The sequence below is a fragment of the Pyrus communis genome, chromosome 16, assembly GCF_041283825.1.
Source record: "Pyrus communis isolate YQ-2024b chromosome 16, ASM4128382v1, whole genome shotgun sequence".
In the NCBI taxonomy this organism is placed as follows: Eukaryota; Viridiplantae; Streptophyta; class Magnoliopsida; order Rosales; family Rosaceae; genus Pyrus; species Pyrus communis.
Genome location: NC_142580.1, coordinates 29,013,867 through 29,036,951, shown reverse-complemented (window position 1 = coordinate 29,036,951; position 23,085 = coordinate 29,013,867). Strand labels below are relative to the sequence as shown.

The window sequence follows — 23,085 nt, the reverse complement described above, 5'->3', positions numbered from 1 at the left end:
GCGATTCCACCTACACCTCACCCCTAAAACACGTCCGAGAGCTAGGGACGATGCCTAAAGTGGTTACGCGAGTTGTCTGCTTCTATAAGTAAGATGCCCGGCTGACAACACAACAATTAGTAACCCAAGGCAATCCGTAAGTCGAGACTTACACCTGCTATGACTATGACGACTCGCCTACTTACCTAAAAGCAGCGTTTTCAGCCGACAGTCTACGATTTAAGTTTTGCTGGAACAAAGTCGAGGCACGACTATAGCAGCTACGTGAACCTCCTCTGCTTCTCACGAGAAGCACGAGTTCCGCCAATGACTCTATAAGTCAAAAACTTCGCAACATACCCCGGGAGGGCATAGGCTCAAAAAGCCACTTGAAAGTCAGAATACAACCATAGTGGCCATGCGAACTCCTCTACTTTCTACGCGAAGTACGCGTTCGCCCGCTGGTCTTATAGGTTAAAAATTTCACAATACGCCCCAGGAAAGCTAAAGCTCACGAAGCTATCCAAAGCCGAGATTCACAACTATAGTAGCTACGCGAACTTACCTACTTCCTTCGGAGGCAACGAGTTTGGCCGCCAGCTCTATAAGTTAAAAGTCTCGCATTTTTCCTTTTGCAGGTAATTCTCTATAAGCATCAAAGCCAAAACTGAAGCCTAAAGTGACCACACGAGTCAACTGCTCCATCGAAGTAGCCAACTCAACCGCCCGTCCTACGGCAAAGTTTTGCAAGTCACCTCCAGCAGGCAAGGCTCCCGAAGCCCAAAAAGTCGAAGCTAAGACCTAAGTGGCGACAAAGGATCGACTGCTTCACTGATAGCACGGCGACTTCGCAAAGACCTAAGTGGCGACTTCGTAAATAGCACGGCAAAATAGAAGGATGAGGAAAATAAATAAATAAATAAAGGAAAGCTGTTTATTAAATTTGTAGCAAATTGATAAACCGGCTGGAAGGCTAACAAAGTTCAAATAAAGCAGAACAAAAAGGAAAAGAAGAAAACTCCCAAGTCTAAGCAAAAAGACTACTCATTGGCAGCTTATGCAACCACTAGTTCTTCGACTGCCACACCTTCAACAGCCGCACCGCTCCTAGCAGCTAAAGCTTCTATTAGTTCATCCTCAGCCGCCCCTGCCTGGACTGCCTAACCCTTAGCTACTCCACCAAAAGCAGCTTCAAACGAGAAATCAAGCAAATCAATTAGAGAAATGGAAAAAGTCTCGAAGTCCTTTTCGAAAAACTCACGGCTTGCCTTGAAGATCGTCTACATAGCCAAGCTTGTAGAAATCAGCCTGACAAGAAGCAAACACCACTTCATGAACAGCTTTCTCATTCTTCAGCTGCACATTCTCCTCAACAAGCCTAGTGTGAGCACCCTGCAACTTATCCAGCTTCTTTTTCAGGTTCTCGCTAGCAAACAGCACACCTTACAAATCAACTTCCTTAGACTCAAGCTTACTGACAACCTCTTTGAGACAAGACACTTCAACATGCATGAAGATAAGCTTCTCGTCCTTGGCAAAACAAGCAGATCATAGTTCGGAATTGACACACTCATGGTCCTCAACCACTGAAGAAACACGACAGGCTTCATTCCCTGCAGCTTCCAACATCGCCTGAGTTGCACTAAACCTAGCATTAAAATGGGCGTCATCCTGATGAGCGATCTTCAGTTGTAAAGAAGTGGGGGCAGAAACATCAAACCCCTTCAAAACGGCGAGTTCAGATTCGAGCTTATCGATCTTTTTAGCAGCCAAGCGAAGCTGAGCCACTAATGCCACTTTGGCCTCCTTAGCACACTTAACAGCATCTTGATCAACGCACATAGACTCAGCTGCCAGGATTAAAGTCTTATGCATTGTAGCAATCAGGGAGGACCTCCTCGAGTAGGCAGGACACTTCACAAAGGAGTTTGAGCGAATGACAACTTTCCCAACATTGTTAACGAATTTGGCGCATGCATCGACGTCCTCAAGCAAGTCAGCCTTCAGCAACGCACAAACCTTTGGGAAACTCTTCAGCCTCAAACTCGGTGGATTTCTCATAACTGCCCGTGCGAGCAGATTTCCCCTTCTCAGTAGACGAGCCAGTCATGGCAAAAGGAGGAACAAGCTCAAGCGCCAGTTTAGCAACAAAATTCACCTTCCCGTTTTTCATAGTAGGGAGCCTCTCAGAAGCAGAACCAGACTTAGCTCCCGACAGACGCTTCGATACAAACCCGGACACCGGAGGCGTCACCGAACCCTTCCGCTGGGCAAGTCACTTAGCAATGGATACGATCACCTTTAGAGCAGCAGGTTTCATAGGCTCAAACTAAACTATCTTCTTCGCCCCCTTAGGGGAAGTTAGATCAATGACAAGCTTCTCAACAATAGCAGAAGAAGTTCTTGGCTTTTTCTCAGCCGAAGGCTCACAAATAGGTGAGGAAGACCTCTTCTTTCCACCCTCATTGGCAGCAGGCTCTACAGCAACGATTAGACGAGCCAACACCTCATCCTTTATCCGATTTATCTCTTCCTTGGAAGGCAGGCCACATTTCTTCTAACAAAGAGGGCTGAGCAGCCAGCACTACTCACAATACTCAGCAGGAATGCCCAAGGCGATGTGCACTTTCTTCATATTTGCCGAAGTCCTTGGAGTTGAGCCAAACACCGAATCTACGCAAAGTAAGAAAGACGATTAATAAATTGAAGTCATGGAGCAACTCAACAAAAAATTCAAGCAGGACAAGAATGAAGCAGTTCACTTACTATTGATAAGGGTAGTCGAGACACGCAGCTCAAGAGAAAAGTCAGGCTCCCACTCTCCGCTCACATCCAAGGTATCTCTGGCCCACTTATGATCACCTTTGCTAAAAGCATCGTGCAGCCTATGGCAAGATTTCAGTTGTCCCACACCTTCCTTATGGCTGATCTCAAAGAAGTACCAATACTCATTCATGGTCAGGTCAAGTCAAGATCGAAGAACCTGCTCAAGTTCGAGAATCCCACCATCGCACGAACTGCATTTAGGGAGCACTGAGCAGGCGTGCATTTCATGAAGTATATCACCTCCTGGAAAATCCTAACACGAAGTACTACAAATGAAATTTGATAGCTTTCTTCCTAGCAGAGGCACCCTCGCCACATGGTTCATGGCTGCTATCATCTTTCACCCGCTTGACGCGAACCCCTGACAGAACTGCATGTTTGTACACCTCAAGAATATCCCGAAACAACTCATTAGAATTGATCTTGACATGCGTAGCCTTGAAGTAACCCACCTTGCCGGAATAACCACCCTGACGGTACAAAGGTGGAAGATATTCGTCACTTTTGCAGTCAGAGGAAGACATTTCAAAGTCTCTGCAAAAAGTACAAGGGAAAATATTTAGAAGGCAACTCGAGAAAAGAGAATAAAACAAAATAAATAAAAAATAAAAAAAACCCACGAACCGCAGAGCCCAGCGCTTTGCCCCATGACCCAGCTCGCAAGTCCTCACTCTCTCTCCTACATGCGGCCCGCACCGCTGAGCCCAACATAGAGGAGGCCCGCGCATCTCTTCCTCGTGCACCAAGCGTCCCAGCGAGGCCCAGGGCCCCACGGCCCTATCTGTTTCATGCAGGCCGACCCAACGCGAGGAAGGCCCATGCATCATCTCCCATTTTCCCCTTTTCACTCATGCGCTAGGCGTCCCAAGAGACAAGGCTGGGCCACACGGCCGTGGTCACCTAAACCCGAGAGCCGACCCAAGCCGGACTCTCCCTCTTTCCCGCCTTTCTACTGAACAGGCCCTTGCCTAGCAACCTACAAGGTCCAGCCCGTGCCAACCTTTCAACACCGCCCTTCCCTTTCATCCCAAGCCGAGTAAAGCTCAGCGCCCCAACGCATTGACCCTTATGTCGCACCACCAAGCTGCACTATGGCCTCCCTGCCATGCGTTTCTCACCTTCTCAGCCTCCGCCGAGCCAATTTTTCAAGTCCGAAAACTTCCAAAAAATTCAAGAAAAAGAAAATGCAAATTTTCTTACCTTGGTGCGGTACGGAGAAGGAAAAGAACAACGAGAGACAACTCTTTGCAAGGGCAAGAAAAGAAGAACGCTAAGGTAAGGGGAATAAAAATTTCCTCTGGCTTCTCTTCCCTGTTGGAATAATAATTGTACTCTTAATTTATTTAATCCCCTGCCTAAGGCAGAATTAAATAGGTATTGGAGGCAATTGGTTTCCTTTTCCTGGAAGAAGTCTATCTCCAAATCAATAAAGCAGATCAAGTTCAAATTGGGAAACAATTCTACAAGCATAAGCAGGTTGGGATTCCTACATCTACTATCCTTTTCCTACGTGTAGCACAGTAGGTGGGGGGGGGCATTTGTGGAGCCTAAAATAATCCCAAAAATTCTAGTGGCGACATACGGACTTTTATTCAAGAAAGACAAGATTGCCCTTAGTAAATAGGCAGGCTTCTCAGATCTCCCATGCACAGCTCACATCTATGGAGGTCTCAGTAGCTGAATGCGACTACCCACAACTTACCTACCCTTGGCAAATAATTAAAGATAAGGATTAATTACCCAAATCCTATCTTTAATACATTCCCAATTGAAGATTGACTCCTATCAAGTAAGTAATCCTAATTTAAATAAATTAAGGATAATTATACCATTATCTCAAGATATTATTTCCTATTTAATATCTTAGGAATATTTAGAGAATATCTCTCCATTAAACAACTTTATTCTCTCAGAGAAACTAACTTAGGCATCGGAGATTCGTTGACCTAACCCTCCCCCCCCCCCCAACCTCGTGGGCGCGTGAGGCTTAGGTCTTTGATCAAAGGTATTGATTGTTTTGCAGGTGCACTTTCATCAAGGCTGAAGATGGAAAAAATTTGCATCGACAAACTAGCATAAGTTGAAAAAGAATATTTGGTCGCAAATGACCTGACTGTTAAAAGTAAATTGATAAGAATTTACCATGGGTACTGATAGAAGCAGAAGACTGTTCATGAAGATTTATCTATTACCAAAGAATTAGTGAAACACATGAGTAAAAACAAATTTCTAACTACCCAAGTCTTTATACAACTAAAAAAGTTGGGAACATTTAATCATCACCTGGAAGAAGAATTCATTTGGTGCTTTGATTCAAACCTCGCTGAAATCTTCAAGTCTTCTTATGATTTCAAACATTTCCAAACCACCCGGTGTTTCAAGAAACATCAAGCCCAATAAATCCTACTCACACAACAAAAATTAATAAATATAAAAACTGAAATTTGTTCAAATCAACACAAAAAACCAAAAACTTATAGGAGCTTCCTTCTGAGAATCTCAAACTCTAGCCATTTCTAAAAAAAAAGTTCTTCGCATTTCCTCAAATACATGCTAAACTCTCTCTTACTGCTCAAAAAATCCAAATGAGTACTTAATATATACAAAACTACATTTAAGTTAAGGCTATATTGCACTAAATGACATTCAAAACCACAATACACCAAAACAAAGATGAATTCAACACCTTGAATGTGTAAAATTCATATCTACATTCAATTTGAAGCATAATTTTCGCCCTTAAAAACTTTGAGCTACAAAACGCATTCACATTTTTCAACAAAAAAAAAAACAATCGATTTAGGAAAGCAAATACAATGCAACAAAAGAGCTGTTCGATTTAGCTTCATTTAGTATGTCCAAAAGCTTGAAAAACAGCTTAGAAGCACAATTCCAAATATTACCAAAAGCAAGCAACTTTGGGGTAAAGAGCCTACTTTCCCAAACAGAGCTTTAAGTTCATGCCACATGATTCGAATCAATTTATCACTAATCTAAGCTCTAAAATGGTAAAAGTGAGGAAATATACCTATCACCCTGTTCACTGTGATATGTGAAATCCAAGTTCCACAACGTGACCCTCTGCATAGCTGGGAAACTTCCGGTGACGAACACCCTGAGAAGGTTTAAAGTAGCAGCAGATTGGTAATAGGCTATCATCAGTCTCTGAAGATCTGGAGTACCATAAACTTAATCACTACCAAAAACTATACAAATATTTAAATAAAATATAACTACTCTCTCAATTTTGATGAGAAATATCTACCACACCACTAAATATTTCTCAATTACCTCTAGCTTCACTATCTATGTTGTATAAAACTCGGCAATAATAAAACCCTAACAGACCTAAATAATTGATATATGTTTTCACTTGCCAAAAAGTTGCAATTTACTAAATTTCAGAATCCTTGACAAACTGCAATCATGACCAGTGAAGGCATGATCAACTCAGATGGGTCAACAACAAATTCATGGGGACTTTGCAATATGCATTAGACCCAGCAGTTTCTGATACGACACGAAAATAACGGGTTTCGTGTCAACACGATAACTAATCAGGTGACTCATTAAGAACCCGTTAATAACGGGTTCTTAACGGGTATACACGCGGGTAACACGTGGGTAACCCGTTTCGACCCGTTAAGAAAAAAATTATTATTTTAAAATTTAATTACTAAAAGATTTATTATAAAATACAATAGCCGTATTAATATAAACAATGTATTCTATATTAAAAATATAGTTTTTTATTATTATTCTATATAAGTTTAAAAAAAAAAAAAAATTTAGTCATTATTTATTTTTATTATGAGAGTTCATTATTATCATTACTAGGATAAATTTTACTTAACATGTTCTTGTCCAAAATTAAAATAAACTAGTATAGTATTTGTATAGGCAAGAACTAAGAAGACATACATACAAGTATGAAAAATGTGAAAGAATATATAAACACTCGTGATTCATCATTATTCCTCCACGAGTAGATAATGGTTACACTTACATTATCGCTTAGATTTTTAAAATGCTTCAAACCCTCATGAATAACGTTTTTTATTTGAGGGCAAAATTAATAAAATTAATAATAATTATTGTAGAAGTGTAAAAAATGTAAAAAAATATATATACAATCACTCATGGTGACAAGCTTTACATCTTTCATGAAGGGGTCAGCTTCGAAATCCAACACTATAAATGATAAACATTAAATTTATATTTAATTGTCGATTGTCATTTACACTTCATTTTTCTTACTAAATTTCATTTTTTGAATTTTTTTTTTAAAACATGATCATTTGGCAGATGTAAGAAGATGAACAGTTCAAATCTTTGATATCAAGTATCGATATTTACGGTTAACTGAAATATGAGTTGATGTCATATTATGACAGCCTGTTCCAAATTATTTTTAATGTTAGTGTGAAAAGATGATTTTACCCCTGGACGTTAATTAGCGTTTTAGGGTGTTGTTTGAATTGTTTTTGTTTGTGGGCTGCCATCTGGACCACACACCACACACACACACCTGTGGACCTTTCTCTCTCCCTTTTCTCTCGGATTTTCTTCCCTTTCCTATGCAAGTGTACAGATAACTTCGAAGCCAACTTTCCAAGCACGGATCGAAGGTTTGAAGGTTAGTTTTGGACTCCTTGCAAGTCTAGGAACTCATCCACACCATTTTTAGGATGTGAAACCCTCGAAAACCTGAGAACCCCGATTTGGTGCACTGTTCACGCACACGTGATCGTGAGGTTTTTAGATGTTTACAAGGTTCTAGGGAGCTTTAGGACGTCCTCACGAAGCTTGGGGAGTAATTTTGAAGTGTTTTGGACGTTGGGAAGCTCAAGTTCATTGAGTTACAGGTTTGGCCAGATTATTGAGGTTTCTCTGACGAGATTCTGTTGGTTTTGGGTCCCCAAAGTGGTAAGGTTTTGTTCTACTCGTTGTAAGCTTCATTGTGGTAAAATTTCATGGAATTTGGTTGAGAAATGAAGAAGATATTGAAGTTTGAAGTTTTTCCAGAAACCGACGAAATTTTGAGTTGCAGACGGTGGCGCTGACGGCGGGGGATGGCAGCAACCGGCAAGGGTCATCAGAGAATGAGGAGAATATTTCGTCAGAGTTAACGAAATATTCTAACGACGTCAGGTAAAGGCCGTTAACTTCCGTTACGATTTTAAAGGAATATTTCCTAACGGCGTTAGGGTTTCTACACGCGTGCCAGGCTCGTGCAGCGCATGGCCGGTGCGTCTGGTTGTACCTTGGACGGGGCGTGGGAGGTCAGAAAATTATTTTAAAAAAATGGGGGTGTTCGTGGGATTGAGTAGATCACGTTGGTATATTCAAACACCTTATTTAAGCAATGTATGAGAAGTTATTACTTAAGTTTGGTTATGTGCGTTAAATTGGCGGTTTTATAGTTGTTACGTCCAGTGTGCTTGGTGAAGATTTTGTGGAGGAATCACTCAGTGGAGGAGGCTACTTAGGAGACGGAAGACCGAATGAGAGATTTGTATCCCCGCTTGTTTTATGATTACTAGTGGTTTGTTTTGTTGTGTAATTTTCAAGGACGAATTTTTCTTAAGGTGGGAAGGTTGTGACAGCCCGTCCCGAATTATTTTTAACGTTAGTGTGAAAAGAGGATTTTACCCCTGGACGTTAATTAGCATTATAGGGTGTTGTTTGAATTGTTTTTGTTTGTGGGCTGCCATCTAGACCACATACCACACACACACACTGTGGACCTTTCTCTCTCCCTTCTCTCTCGGATTTTCTTCCCTTCCCTTTACAAGTGTACAGACAACTTTGAAGCCAACTTTCCACGCACGGATCAAAGGTTTGAAGGTTGGTTTGGACTCCTTGCAAGCCCAGGAACTCATCCATACCATTTTTAAGACGTGAAACCCTCGAAAACCCGAGAATCCCGATTTGGTGCACTGTTCATGCACAAGTGATCGTGAGGTTTTTAGATGTTTCTAAGGTTCTAAGGAGCTTTAGGACGTCTTAACGAAGCTTGGGGAGTAATTTTGAAGTGTTTTGGACGTCGAGAAGCTCGATTTCATCGAGTTGCAGGTTTGGCCGAATTATCGAGGTTTCTCCGACAAGATTCTGTTGGTTTTAGGCCCCCCAAAGTGGTAAGGTTTTGTTCTACTCATTGTAAGCTTCATTTTGGTACAAATTTCAAGGAATTTGGTGGAGAAATGAAGAAGATATTGAAGTTTGAAGTTTTTCCAGAAACCGGCGAAATTTTGAGTTGCAGACGGCAGCGGACAACGGCGACTACCGAGACTCACCGGAGAAGGAGAAGAATATTCCGTCAGAGTTAACGGAATATTCTAATTGCATCAGGTAACGACCGTTAACTTCCGTTAGGGTTTTAACGAAATATTCCCTAACAGCGTTAGGGTTTCTACACGCGTGCCAGGCACGTGCCACGCATGGCCGGCGCATTTGGCCGTGCCTTGGCCGGCACGTGGGAGATCAGAAAATTATTTTTAAAATATGGGGATGTTTGTGGGATTGAGTAGATCACGTTGGTGCATTCAAACACCCCATTTAAGCAATGTATGAGAAGTTATTACTTAACGTTGGTTATATGCGTTAAATTGACGGTTTTATAGTTGTTTCACATATAGGTTAGGACTATCCAGAGGACAAGCGCAGCCACACGAGGCTCGGGATTTACGACCCTTCTACGTATCAATGAGTGAGCTTTTGTTTTCAGTATATATATATATTATGATTGGTATCTTTCCAGATATTACGTTTTAAATAGTTTTATAATTGAAATGCCATGTCGAATATCGTCAATATTATTGTTATGATTGTGTTGGTTATGCTTTTGTGCCGCAGACGCTCATGTAAGTCAGGTGAGTATATTGTTAGTGATAGATGTGGTGTTAATGAGATTGAGTTATAGCTTATATTTCTGCACCTCGGTGATTGTGCTTCGCCAGAGTAGGGCCTAGCCTTCACATGATCGTTCACTTCCCGCACCGTACGCTTACCTTAGATCCAAGGCAGGTGCCAGCCTATCGTACAGACGACTTTAGATGGTTCCGACTTGTAGGTGACTTGCAATACATCGCACAACCTTCACGTGATCGTAGCACTGAGCGTAATTAGATACACCAGCCTGTCGTACATACCACTTTAGGTGGTTCCGACTCGTGTGCAGGATAGTGGTTGAGGAGTTATAGTTTCAGCCGTACATGTCACTTTAGGTGACTCCGGCTGATATACTGATATTACTGGCATATTACGATTGTTTTATATCACCTGCTTGATACTTATACTAATTGTTTGGATATTCTGACACGGCATATTTCTGACATGGCATATTTAAGGTTTATCGTTTTTATCATGATTTGATATACGAGTACGTATAATATTTTCTGGAAAGTATACGGGTTTTACAAAGAGGGATTATTACTTGATATTGAAATGGTTTGGAAAACAAACTTTGTTTTTGCCCACTCACGTTTTCTGTTTTGCGCCCCTCTAGGTTTTAGGTAGCAAGGACGTGGGTGACGAAAGAGACATCGAGGCATTTCTAATAGAGCACCCTCCATGTAGGATTTTCTAGTTATCACTTGTGTAGTGTTTATTCTAAACTGCACCTAGGAGACTTGAACTCCTACCTTGCATTTTCCTTACGTGTTTGTCCCTAGCACTCACTGATCTTTTTATTGTAAATTATTTTGTTGACTTTATTTTCCTCGTATTTTCACTCTTTACTTCTGCATAGCACACTTGGCTACGTCACCTTCACGTGACGGCCAGCACGCTCCAAAAATTTTGTTTGGGGTGTGTCACATATAGTTTGTAGAAACTTTATAAACATCAAACAATATTTTCACTAACCATAAAACTCTGAACATAATATCAACGATCCAAACCGTTCATCTTCCTGCATCCTCTAATAGATCATGTTTTCAAAAAACAAAATTTGAAAAAACAAAATTTGATGAGAAAAATGAAGCGTAAATGTAAATAACAATCAACGGTTTGATCTATGATTTATATGATTATAGTGGCGAATTTCGAAGTTAAGCTCTGCACGATAGTTGTAAAGCTTATCATTACGAGTGTTTATATATTTTTCCTATATTTTTTACACTTCTTCATTAATTATAAAACTATTAAAGATTTTACTTAAATAACAGCAATAAGATAAATGAGAGTAAATCTGTACCATTGGATTCTATTTGACTTATATTATTAGAACATTTTTGGATGAAAAAACCTCTCTCTATTCCAATATTTTCCAATTTTACCATTTGATCATAATAAAAGCCATAATCCCTTTCTCCTTCCCCATTCCCGTAACAATATGGTATGTATATACTTATTTAGTATTATGTTTTTCATTTGATTATTTATTGGTTTAAAATATATTTTCCTTAACAGGTAATGGGTCGGGTCATTTTATCTGTTTATTTTAACGGGTGTTACACGACACGACTCGTTAAGATATTGGGTATGACATGAAAATGACATGAACACGAAAAACACGACACAAATGTCAAGTCTACTATGCATGAAGCGGATGAAATTAATTTACACAAATGCAGCACAGATGCCTTCAAACGCTGAAAATAAAGGCTCAAGAAAAACCATAAGCTACAGTGCCCTGAAACTGAAAACTTGACAAAATTAAATAGCCACATGTAGAATCAGAGGCCATAAACAAAACCCTAAAATAACATAAGAAAAAATCGAGAAAGTCGTAAATCTCACCAGGAACCACAGAGAAGCATAAAGTTTTGCCAAAGAGGAGCAGAAACCGAAATAAAACCAAGAAGTATAATCGAACCAAGGAAATGGAAACCGAAAGAAATTTCTAGAGAATCGAAGCGAACCATTCCAGGATGATCGACACGTGGCAAGAGAATGGTGGACGTGTGGGCAAAGAAAAGCAGTGAAAATGAGAAGAGAAAGAGACCCAAAGCGAAACAGCACCGCCCGTGCACTGTTAATGAACAGTGTTTTTTTTCATCAGGTTTTAGTATATATAAAATTTGATAAAATTTAAAAAATAAAAGTAAATAAAAACCTAATAGATAAAATAAATAAATAAATAAATAAAAACCTAATAAATAGACTGATTTTATATCACCTTTCAATTCAAATTAGCAAAAATCACGGTCTCTTTGTATAATATAGATTCCATACATTCATGATTTTGATGTAAATGAGTCGAATTACTTGTCTTACTTGTCCCTCAATCTATTAGTGAGCTATCTCTCTTGTGAAAGATGTTCCACTAGACATCAACCTACTTTATGTTTATGCTATTTATACTTGTCTTTTTAATGCAAGCAATATTTTACATTAATTTATGCTAAGGGAAAAGGATGGTATGAACTGACGAAGCAATAGGTTGAAGAGAAAAAAACTCTACCTACCAAGGCCATGCGGCACTTGCAAATGAGAGGCGAGTATAAGGTCAAATAGAATTTCCACCATTTTACTCTAAATTTGAAAAAAAATTAAAAAAAATTGGGACAATAAACTTTGCATTAACTTTCTAAATAAATTTACAGGACACAATGGTTTGAATATTAAATCTCATCGATTGGAAAAAGCTCAAAGGCACAATAAAATAGAGAGAGCCATCAGAAAAGCAGAAACAAGGAGATCTGAATAGACAGAATACATAAGAGTTCAGCCCATCAGTTCTGTAATAAGTAATCATATGATTTACCCTTAACTCATTTTGTTTCATTCCGATCAAATCATCAAGAAAATGTGTCGTCATCTATCCAATGCGGTATAATCCAGTAATAACATTAATTATTCAATAATATATAATTGGATTATTAAATTTTCACAACCTGTTCGTCGACCTGCAGTCTTTTTACATCTCTAAAACCGCTCTGCATGTTGATCTTCCAATCATAATGTCGTAATTGAATTTTGTTCACCATCACAACGTCTATAAATACTTGTTGCAACACCAACGCTTTCGTCATTCCATCTCCAATCGAAACCAAACCAAACCGATAAGGTGGCATTAGCTACTTCTGCTAGCAATATGAATCATTTTCCCCTTGCCCTACTTGCATTTTTCATTTTGCTCACCCAAGCCAATAGCCACGGTTTCACTGCTGATCTCATACACCGCGACTCTACCCTCTCTCCCTGGTACAATTCATCCGTGTCTCATTACGATCGCTTGCACGATGCCTTTTGTCGTTCTGTCACACGTGCCAATCGCTTCGTCAAGCCAATAATCACCTCATCATCGTCGTTGTCGTCATCAGCAGATATCCAGTCCAGAATAATATCAAGTAATGGAGAATACCTAATGAACGTATCAATTGGGACCCCACCAGTTGAAGTCCTCGGAATAGCCGACACTGGCAGTGATCTCATTTGGACTCAATGCAAGCCATGCAAGCAATGCTTCAACCAAAAACCTCCTCTCTTCGATCCCAAGAAATCGTCGACCTACCGCTCCATCCCGTGTCAGTCCAATTCATGTACTTATCTCGAAGAAGCCGCCTGTGGCACCCAAGACAACGAACACGAAACATGTGACTATAGCTATCGTTACGGAGACCGCTCTTTCACTAGAGGAACTCTAGCTGTCGAGACCTTCACCATTGGATCAACTACCGGTCGTCCAGTTTCGCTTCCGAAAATTCTCTTCGGTTGTGGGCATCAAAATGGTGGTACATTTGACGAGTCCGGTTCTGGCTTGATTGGCCTCGGAGGCGGTCCTCTTTCCCTCGCTTCTCAACTGACTAAATCGACCGGTGGTGGTAAATTTTCCTACTGTTTGGTGCCTCTGGCATCAAATAGTAAGAATCCGAACAATAACTTGGCGAGCAAGATAAGTTTTGGCAGTGCCGGCATTGTCTCGGGTGCTGGTGCTGTTTCAACTCCTCTAGTTGCGAAAGTGCCCGACACTTTCTATTACCTCACACTTGAGGCCATTAGCGTTGGAGAGAAGAGGTTGGCCTACAAAACCAAATCACCGAACTGCAAGGATAGTCCTGCTGTTGCTGTTGCTGTTGCTGGCAATGAGGGTAACATTATCATCGATTCAGGTACTACTTTGACATTCCTTCCACCTGGATTTTATGACGATTTGGTATCGGCGTTGGAGGTTGCCATTAACGCAGAGAGGGTTAGTGATCCGAGGGGGATTCTGAGCCTTTGTTTTCGAAGCGAAAGCGATGACATTGGTGTTCCCGTTATAACTGCGCACTTCAAGGGTGCGGATGTGAAGTTGCAGGCAGTAAACACATTTGCTAGAATGGAGGACGATTTGGTTTGCCTGACAATGATACCGTCCAGTGACGTTGCAATATTTGGGAACTTGGCTCAAATAAACTTCCTGGTGGGTTATGATCTTGAGGACAGAACTGTGTCGTTTAAGCCGGCTGATTGCACCAAGCATTGATTAACAAATTAGTTTAGTTCTTTTAAGTTTCTCATCATCTGAATAATAATAAAATATGTTATGAACTTTCGTTTTTATGCTTAGAACTGCTGCAAAAGCATATAATTATCAACTTAATTAAGATTTTATTGAATTCCAATTTAACTGATCAGTAATAAATACAAGATTCAGTTACATTTTTTTTTTCAGGTATCAATGATAAAAATGAAAAAAAATGAAAAGCCAAATCTAATCCTTCAAACGCGAACTCAAAAGTCCAATATTTTCTTTTCATTGTCAATATTGTTTTAACTGATACATTCTTCAGTTTCGTATCGGTCTAGTCGGCCAAAATGAGATTTCTTCGCCTTGTGTTTTTTTGCCCGACAAATTCTTTGGGCAAATTTCAATGCGCGAAATTTTGCCCGACAAAAATAACAAATTGTTGAGCAAAAACACTTTGCCAGACTGATTTCCCAACAACACTTTTGTCGAGCAAAAGTGTGTTGACCAACTTTGTTCAACAAACTTGACATGACCGACCAAACTATTTCATTGGGCAAAGTTTTATTTTATTGAAAAAAAATAAAAAATATATTTGAGCCGGCGAAAGTTTCGTCGCTTAAGCTTTATAGCAATCCTGCATGACTGATTATCAGTTCTTCGTGATCGCGAAGGCATGGTAGCTGGTTACAAGTGTTTCCTTCAATTTTGTTTAGATGCTGCCTGTTTTTCCGTTTCAAAGATGCATGATTAATTTTTTTTTTCATCTCCTGCTGTAGCATGAGTGAATCCACATTTGATTAGTCTCTCGTCTTCCACATCAAATTCTTATTCGATGCAGTTCTAATGTGATCATTAAACAAGTTATTCCTTCCATCTGCGTCTCAATACATGCCTTTCTTCATTATCCAAACTTTCTGTTGCCTATTCCATATTTTGATCACCTAATTTATTTTCAATTGTATGACATCCTTCTTTCCTTGTACCGTAGGACCTCACAAGAAGAAGTGGACTGGTGATGCATTTGAGTGTGTTGATGTACAAAATCAATGAGACTTTGAAATAACATAAAGTGTCAAGTTTGTGACCTTCACTCTGTTGCTCCGGTCACCTAGTGGGATGCTTATTTTTTTCTCAATGGTGACCTAGTGAGATGTTCTTTAAACCCAAGGTCCCTTGAACAAATGGTATTGTTGTTTAGCATATATGTTGTTGCAGCCCCTTTCAATTATTAAAATAAATGCATTATGTTGTATGCCTATTTAATTGAGCTATTATAGAGAGAGGGAGGTCGGCGGTAGTGAGAGAGAACAGAGAGATTTAATTGTGAGTTGTGTGTTGTATTACCACCATTGTGCCTTTATTAATAGTATTAGGATAGGTAAAATCCTTATCCTTTTAGAATTACAACTCTAATAGGAATTAGACTACTAAAGGGAATATAAAAGATATCCCTAGATACACTAGGATTTACACAATCGCATTCCTATTCTAAATATGACTTCAACACTCCCCCTTGAGTGTGTAAATACTCAAACAAAACATCGCATCAGATCTTCAGCAAATAAGGTAGAATAGTTGATGAAGTTGTTGGCATAACGGGCGAATGCAAGTCTCAAATATAAAGAAAGTATGCATTGGTAGTAAAACTCACAAAACCTTCCTATGGTAAAACTCAAGGCATGGGGAAAACCCATAGACTAAGCAGAAAAGTAAGAAGTATGCATAATGTCTAAAACAAACGTCAAACAAGACGAAAGTAGTGAACTCAACGGAGTATGATCATCCCAGGACGGGTGTCTCATCAAAACCTCGTTAGGTAGCAAAAACCCAGTGGGAAAAATGCTCCTAATCGTAGGAAAAAGAGTATATTAAGATTAAGTGAGTATGCTTCAGGATACTCACTACAAGTGATTCAACTCAGATAATTTACGCATACCGATTCCTTGGACAAGCTTTTGAAATGTAGACTTCGGCAATGACTTGGTGAAGAGATCGACTAGGTTGTCCTGGGAACAGATTTGCTTGACTTCAATGTTCTGATGTTGTTGTTGCTGGTGAGAATAAAAGAACTTTGGCGTTATGTGTTTGGTGTTGTCTCCCTTGATGTATCCCTTTTTTAACTACTGGATACATGATGCATTGTCTTCAAAGATCGTCGTAGGAAGGTCAACGATGGAAGTAAGACCACTAGTGCTTCCAATATGTTCCATGATTGCTCTCAACCCAAAACACTCATGCGATGCTTCATGCAGGGCGAGAATCTCAGCATGGTTCAAAAAGTCACAACTAGTGTTTGCTTGGTAAACCTCCAAGATATAGTGGTGTCTCCAACAGTAAAGACATAGCCTGTTTGAGAATGTGTCATATGTGGGTCAGACAAATATCCAGCATCTATGTAACCAACAAGGCAAGAATCAATTTGAGAACCAAGGGGAACAGCAACACTCGAAGATTTGCGGGTATAGAACAAGCCCAAATCCATCACACCCTTGAGGTAGCAAAAAATATCGTTAACACCATTTTGGTGCCTGTATGTGGGCACATTGTTGTATCTAGCCAAAAGATTAATAATGAATGAGATGTCGGGTCTAGTGCATTAAGCCAAGTACAATAAAGCCCCAAGTGCACTTAGGTATGGAACTTCGAGCTCCAAAATCTCTTCCTCATCCTCCTTTAGATGGAAGGGATCTCGTTTAGCATCTAGAGTCCGAACAACCATAGGTGTACTCGAAGGCTTCATTTTACCGTCATTAAAACGTCGTAACACCTTTTGGGTGTAGTTCGATTGATGTACTAGGATTCCATTTGAACAATGCTCGATCTCTAGGCCGAGGCAATATCGAGTTTTCCCAAGATCTTTCATCTCAAATTCCAATTTCAAGTGAGCGGCAATTTCCTCAAGCTCTGCGAGAGTTCCGATGAGGTTCATGTTGTCAACATAAACTGCAAAGATTGCAAATCCAGAATGTGACTTCATTATGAACACGTATGGGCATAATTTGTTGTTCACATAACCCTGACTTGTCAAATATTCACTCAGATGATTATACCACATCTGCCCGGATTGTTTCAATCCATAGAGTGATCTCCTCAATCTAATCGAGACAGTGTTCCGTGGTCTAGAATTATTTGAACCAGTCAATGGAAGTCCTTCTGGAACTTTCATGTATCTTTCCATATCTAGATCCCCATAGAGATACGTGGTTACCACATCCATAAGTTGCATATTCAGCATTTCAGAAACTACCAAACTGATTAGGTAACGAAATGTTATAACATCCATTACGAGGGAATACGTATCCTCGTAATCAATCCCAAGGCTCTGAGAAAAGCCTTGAGCTATAATGCGTGCTTTGTATCGCACTATTTCATTCTTCTCATTACGCTTCCTCACGAAAACCCACTTGTAGCCAATAGGCTTCATATGTGGTGGTGTAGGAACAATAGGTCCAAACACTTTACGTTTCGCGAGCTAATAGAGTTCAACCTGGATTGCTTGTTTCCAGTTTGACCAATCCGTTCTATGTCGGCATTCATCAATGGAACGTTGTTCAATGTCATCACTAAGCATGATGTCAGTAGCTACTGTCTACGCAAATGCATAGTCAACGATCATCTCATTTTGATTCCAAACCTCATCCAATACTGTTTAGTGGACCGAAATCTCATGATTCTCGGGAGGTCGGTTTGTCTCGACCAAGACATCACCGTAATCTAAAATAACCTCATGTGTTAGAATAGATGAGTGAGCGATGGTTGGATTCAAACTAGGGTCACTAGTTAGTACCAATTTCCTTTTTCGGGTTGTGAATCCTTTGAACCAAGAAGTTTACCACACTTCAGGGTCGGAGTAGATGATTGGCTAGCCACCAATGTACCGGGTCGTGTGAAAGGTGCGGCTTCCCCACCTTCGAGGACGGTCCAGCCTTCCCAGGCGGGATTATGACATATGCTGGGTACATCTATCCTTGGAGGTGTGTTTGTAGTGGGTATATTTCATCTTGTCACCTTAGCTAGATTAGTAAAAGCATTTGGTGTGCTCTAAGCAATGCTCTGAAGATCTATAATTTGTCGCACCTCAGTTTCATACTGAGCAGTGGGGGGGTCTAAATGAGACATAATTGGAGCATACCACGACAATTCGTGGTGTTCTCCAGTAACGTTAGCATGCTTATATCCCCTTAATGATGGGAAGACTGTCTCATCAAAGTGACAATCCGCAAAACGTGCAATAAAGAGATCTCCTGTCAAAGGTTCTAAATAACGAACAATTGATGGCGAATCATAACCGGCATAGATTCTCATTTTTATTTAAGAACCCATTTTGGTACATAGTGGGGGTGTTATTGGCACATAAAATGCGCACCCAAACACACGTAAATGCAAGATGTCAGGCTCATATCTAGTAGCCAACTGTAACGGGGAATAAGGTTGGGTAGCAGTGGGCCTCAGGCGAAACAACATAGTTGCGTGCAATAATGCATAGACTTAGGCAGATACCGGCAGTTTGGTTCTCATAACTAAAGTCTGAGCTATCAATTGAAGGTGCTTTATGAAAGTTTCTGCTAGGCCATTTTGGGTGTGAACATGGGGTACATGATGTTCCACATCAATCCTTACTGACATGCAATAATCGTCAAAAGTCTATGACGTAAACTCTCCAGCGTTATCCAGTCAAATCATCTTAATCAGATAATCAGGGTGGTGAACCCTTAGCTTAATAATTTATGCTAGGAGTTTCACAAATGCAGCATTGCATGTTGGCAACAGGAAAACATGTGATCATCACGTCGATGCATCAACCAACACCATAAAGTATCTAAATGGTCCGCATGTTTGTTGGATAGGTCCACAAATATCCCTTTGAATCCTTTGAAGAAACTTAGAGGGGTTGTGAATAATCTTTGTAATCGAAGGTTGAGTATTTAACTTCCTTAAAGAACACGATTTGCATGGCGGGAATCAACATATGTTTTGAGGATACGGCGCATCATGTCACGTCCGGGATGTCCTATATGATCATACCAAAGCAACAAAGTGCAATAGAACTCAGGCACAGGGCAGGCCACATGGTGGCCTTCTATGCTATGAATGGTTGTGATGTATAACTCGCTCGGGAGACGTTCCAACTTCTCGTGAATACGCTTCTGGCCATATTTGTACGAAGTGATACAAAGAAATTCAGAACCATTATCTTCAGTGGTTTCAACATGATATTGATTATCTCGAATATCTCTAACTCTCAGCAACATTCTTCTGGAACGTGGAGAATAGAAGGCCTCTTTAATGGTTAAGATTGTACCATTGGACAATATGATACGGGCCTTTCTGTATCCTTCAATCAGGTTGGATGGGCCTGAAAAAGTTGTCAGATGTGCTTTCTTGGGTATAAAGCTAGTAAAATAGTGTTACTCATGCAATATGACGTGCATGGTAACACTATCAGCCAGATAACTAACTTACCCACTAGACATACCTAGAAATAAATTGATTGAATTGGTCACATGCATAAATATAATTACATTCATTCAATTAAGCAATTCAAGAAATAATATCCATAAAATAACAATCCATAAATCAAAACAAACCAAAACCAAACAAATTATTCCAAAGACTTAGAAAAATTGTTCAAAATTAAACCATAACCCTAGAAAATAGGGGGGGTTCGGCCACTAGGGGTAAAACACCTTAAAATATGTCTGAAATTCATTCTTCCATAAGAGCTGATGTCTCTTGCAAATTTGATATCTCCATGGATGTAGTAGCATCTTCCGGATGATCCACATGTGCAAAGTTAGACTCACGACAGGAATGATACTTGGCAATAGCCTCGAGGTTAGCTCTGCATACACGTGACCAATGATCCTTTGATCCACAGCGGTAGCACATGTCCATTTCAGTGGAAACCGGTTGAACAGTAGCTTTTCCCTTGTTCTTGAAGTTTAGGGCCTTACAGGCAAGTGGTTGGCGCTACTGGGTCACAGTTCCTCCTTTGGGTGGGCCTTGATTCTGTTGACCTTGAGCCCGTTGTGGGGTTGCCGCCCATTGCCACGGCCACAGCAGTTCTTGCGTCGTTTATGGCTGCTAGAATTGGTCGCGTGTGCTTCAGGCGCAGCGTTCGAGCCAGTCGGTCGAGCTTGATGATTCTTCATTAAAAGTTGGTTCTGCTTTTCAGCGAGAAGTAAACAGAGATCAAATTCGAAAATTTGGTGAACTTCTGTGCCCTATATTGTTGTTGCAAGACAGTATTGGTGGCATGGAAGGTCGAATAAGTATTCACCAGGATATCTGATTCGGTGAGTTCCATTTTACAGAACTTCAGTAGTGATCGGATTCTACAAACTTCAGAGTTGTATTCATTCACAAACTTAAAGTCTTGGAAGCGAAGATGCTGCCAGTTGTGTCTTGCTTCAGGCAAGTAGATGTTTTTTTGGTGATCGAAACGGTCGGCTAGAGCAAGCCAAAGGGTGCGTGGGTGCTCCTCAGTGAGATACTCAATCTGCAGTGCATTATGGATGTGTCTTCGAATAAAGATCACTGAAGTAGCTTTCCGAGCTTCGTCGATAGGTTTGTCGTCGGTAGGTGCCTCGATGGTGGCTTTAATACCTTTTGCAGTAAGATGGAGCTTTATGTCTGGAACCCATTTCAGGTAGTTTCTTCTACATGCTTCCAGAGTGATGAAATCAAGCTTGTTCAAGTTCAACATGTCCCTAAAACAGAGGTTACAACAAAAACATGGTCAGTCATATGGTAATCCATAGACATATATCGTAAAACATTCGGGTTCTATAGACATGTATTGGTTTAATTTATGCATGAAAGCTACAAGTTTCATGTGGTAAGTTTTGAGTAAAAACTTCGGGTTTCAAAGGCACTAAATATGAAACTACAGGTTCAATTTAGTTTTATGAATGATTAGTTCATAAAGGAGAGGTTCCTGCAAGAACACAGAATGCAATATGCTGATTTAAGTGTAGTGGATTTGAGTTTCTTCAGAAACTCAAGTGTGAGAGCTTCGGGACTACGAAAGGATGTCAACGGTTCAAAATATAAAAATAAATTATTGAATCGCTAATGTCCAAAAGTGATCTTCAGGTCAATAATTTTGGATTAATTATCAGATTAATGGACTGCAGATTACTTTTGATTAATTCAATAGATCGGGACCAAACGGGGTCGATCGTGGAAGCAAAATAATGTAGGAGAAGAGCCCTACAGGTTCGACTGCATACTAATTGGGCTTCGATGAGGGTTGCTGGCATTGGGTCGAAACAAGTGCAGGCCCAGCGAAAGCTGGCCATTGGGTTGGTCCGAGGAAGCCCAGCCGCTGGGTTTTGGGTTTTTAGGTCTGGGGCAAATGAAGCCCAGCAGCATAAGGCTGCTAACGAGTGGGCTGAGATTTGGGCAAAGCCCAGTAAGCTAAGGGCTGCTGCGAGCGAGCCGGATCATGGGCAAAAAAGGAAGCCTAGCAGCTTTGGGCTACTGGAGTTGGGGCTAAGGACTCGGGACAACAAGCCAAAAAGGTTGTAGGCTTTCTTGGATGGGCTAAGAGACTTCAGGCCCTATAAAGCTAATTAGGCCGAAGGCCTAGGGTTCGGGTCAGCGCAACAAAGCCTAAAGGGCTGCTGCCGTGAGGTATAAGGCGTCAAACGACATCGTGCCATAACATGTTCCACGCAGCTAAGCTTCAGGCCAACGGCGGTGGTTTGGTGAAGCCACGGTGATGGTGCAGTGATTGCGCCGCACAGTTCCCAAAAAAATTTCTTTTTCTTTTCCACATCCCTAGGGTTTGAAAAATCTTAATTGCTTCTAATTTATTTATATGCTTTGACTCACAAATTTCACATAGCAATATAATTGTGTAATGCATGAAACATATATATATATATATATATATATATATTGACAAATATATGAAACATATACAATATATATATATGGAAGGAAAATATAAACATAGAGGGGTTCATGCATCATGGGGAATGTTTTCATGATTCGTGGATGTTTCAAATATCTTCCTTTGTACCTAATTGGCAGAAAACAAATAAGAGCCTTTGAATTTTGTAGAAGATAGCCTCCTACAATCCGTCAGTTTCTTAGCTTCTGGTAAGAGCGTGCTAATAACGTGTTGTAGACCTATTTAACTAAGATATTCTAAGGGAATAGAGAGAAGGAGGCCAGCGGTAGTGAGAAAAAGAATAGAGAGATTTAATTATGAGGTGTGTGTTGTATCACACCCATTGTGCCTTTATTTATAGTAGTAGAATAGGTAAAATCCTTACCCTTTTAGGATTACAACTCTAATAGGAATTAGACTACTAAGGGGAATATGAAAGATATCCTTAGATACACTAGAATTTACACAATCACATTCCTATTCTAAATATGACTGCAACACATTAAAGTTTTTTCCATTGTTCTTTTTTTCCTCTTTCATTTAGTTGTGTGTTCTTTTTTCATTTTGGCTATCATTAAACAGGTTTAAATTCATAAGGTCTGTCACTTAGTACTACGGTCTAATGGTACTCCTCTTTAGAAGTTTTATGGTCGATTCTCGCTAGAGACGAATTTAAACCACATTAGTGCTAGCCTATTGTGAGGGCTAAGCTACCCTTCTGACTCAAATACACCTCTATTCGATATATTATTTTGGTTTATAAACGTTTGATGCACTTGTTTGCATGTTAATAGTTTGTCAACGTTTCCTATAGATACGTGACAAGAATTGAATGGCCAGTTACGCACTTACGCTACTCAAACTATAATTGGATGCAAGAGAAATCTCTCCTGCGGTATAGGCAGTGGGAAGCATTCCATGTTTGTCGGAACCCCATCTCTATAATATTTATTTACAGCAAACAAGAAATTGACCCGTCGATTGG

General features: G+C 40.2%; 1 pseudogene; it reads left to right on the top strand.

Annotated features, from left to right (window-relative positions):
- The first annotated feature begins 12,844 nt into the window (after nucleotides 1–12,844).
- Nucleotides 12,845–14,218, top strand: LOC137732943 (aspartic proteinase CDR1 pseudogene; annotated as a pseudogene).
- The last annotated feature ends 8,867 nt before the right edge of the window (nucleotides 14,219–23,085 follow it).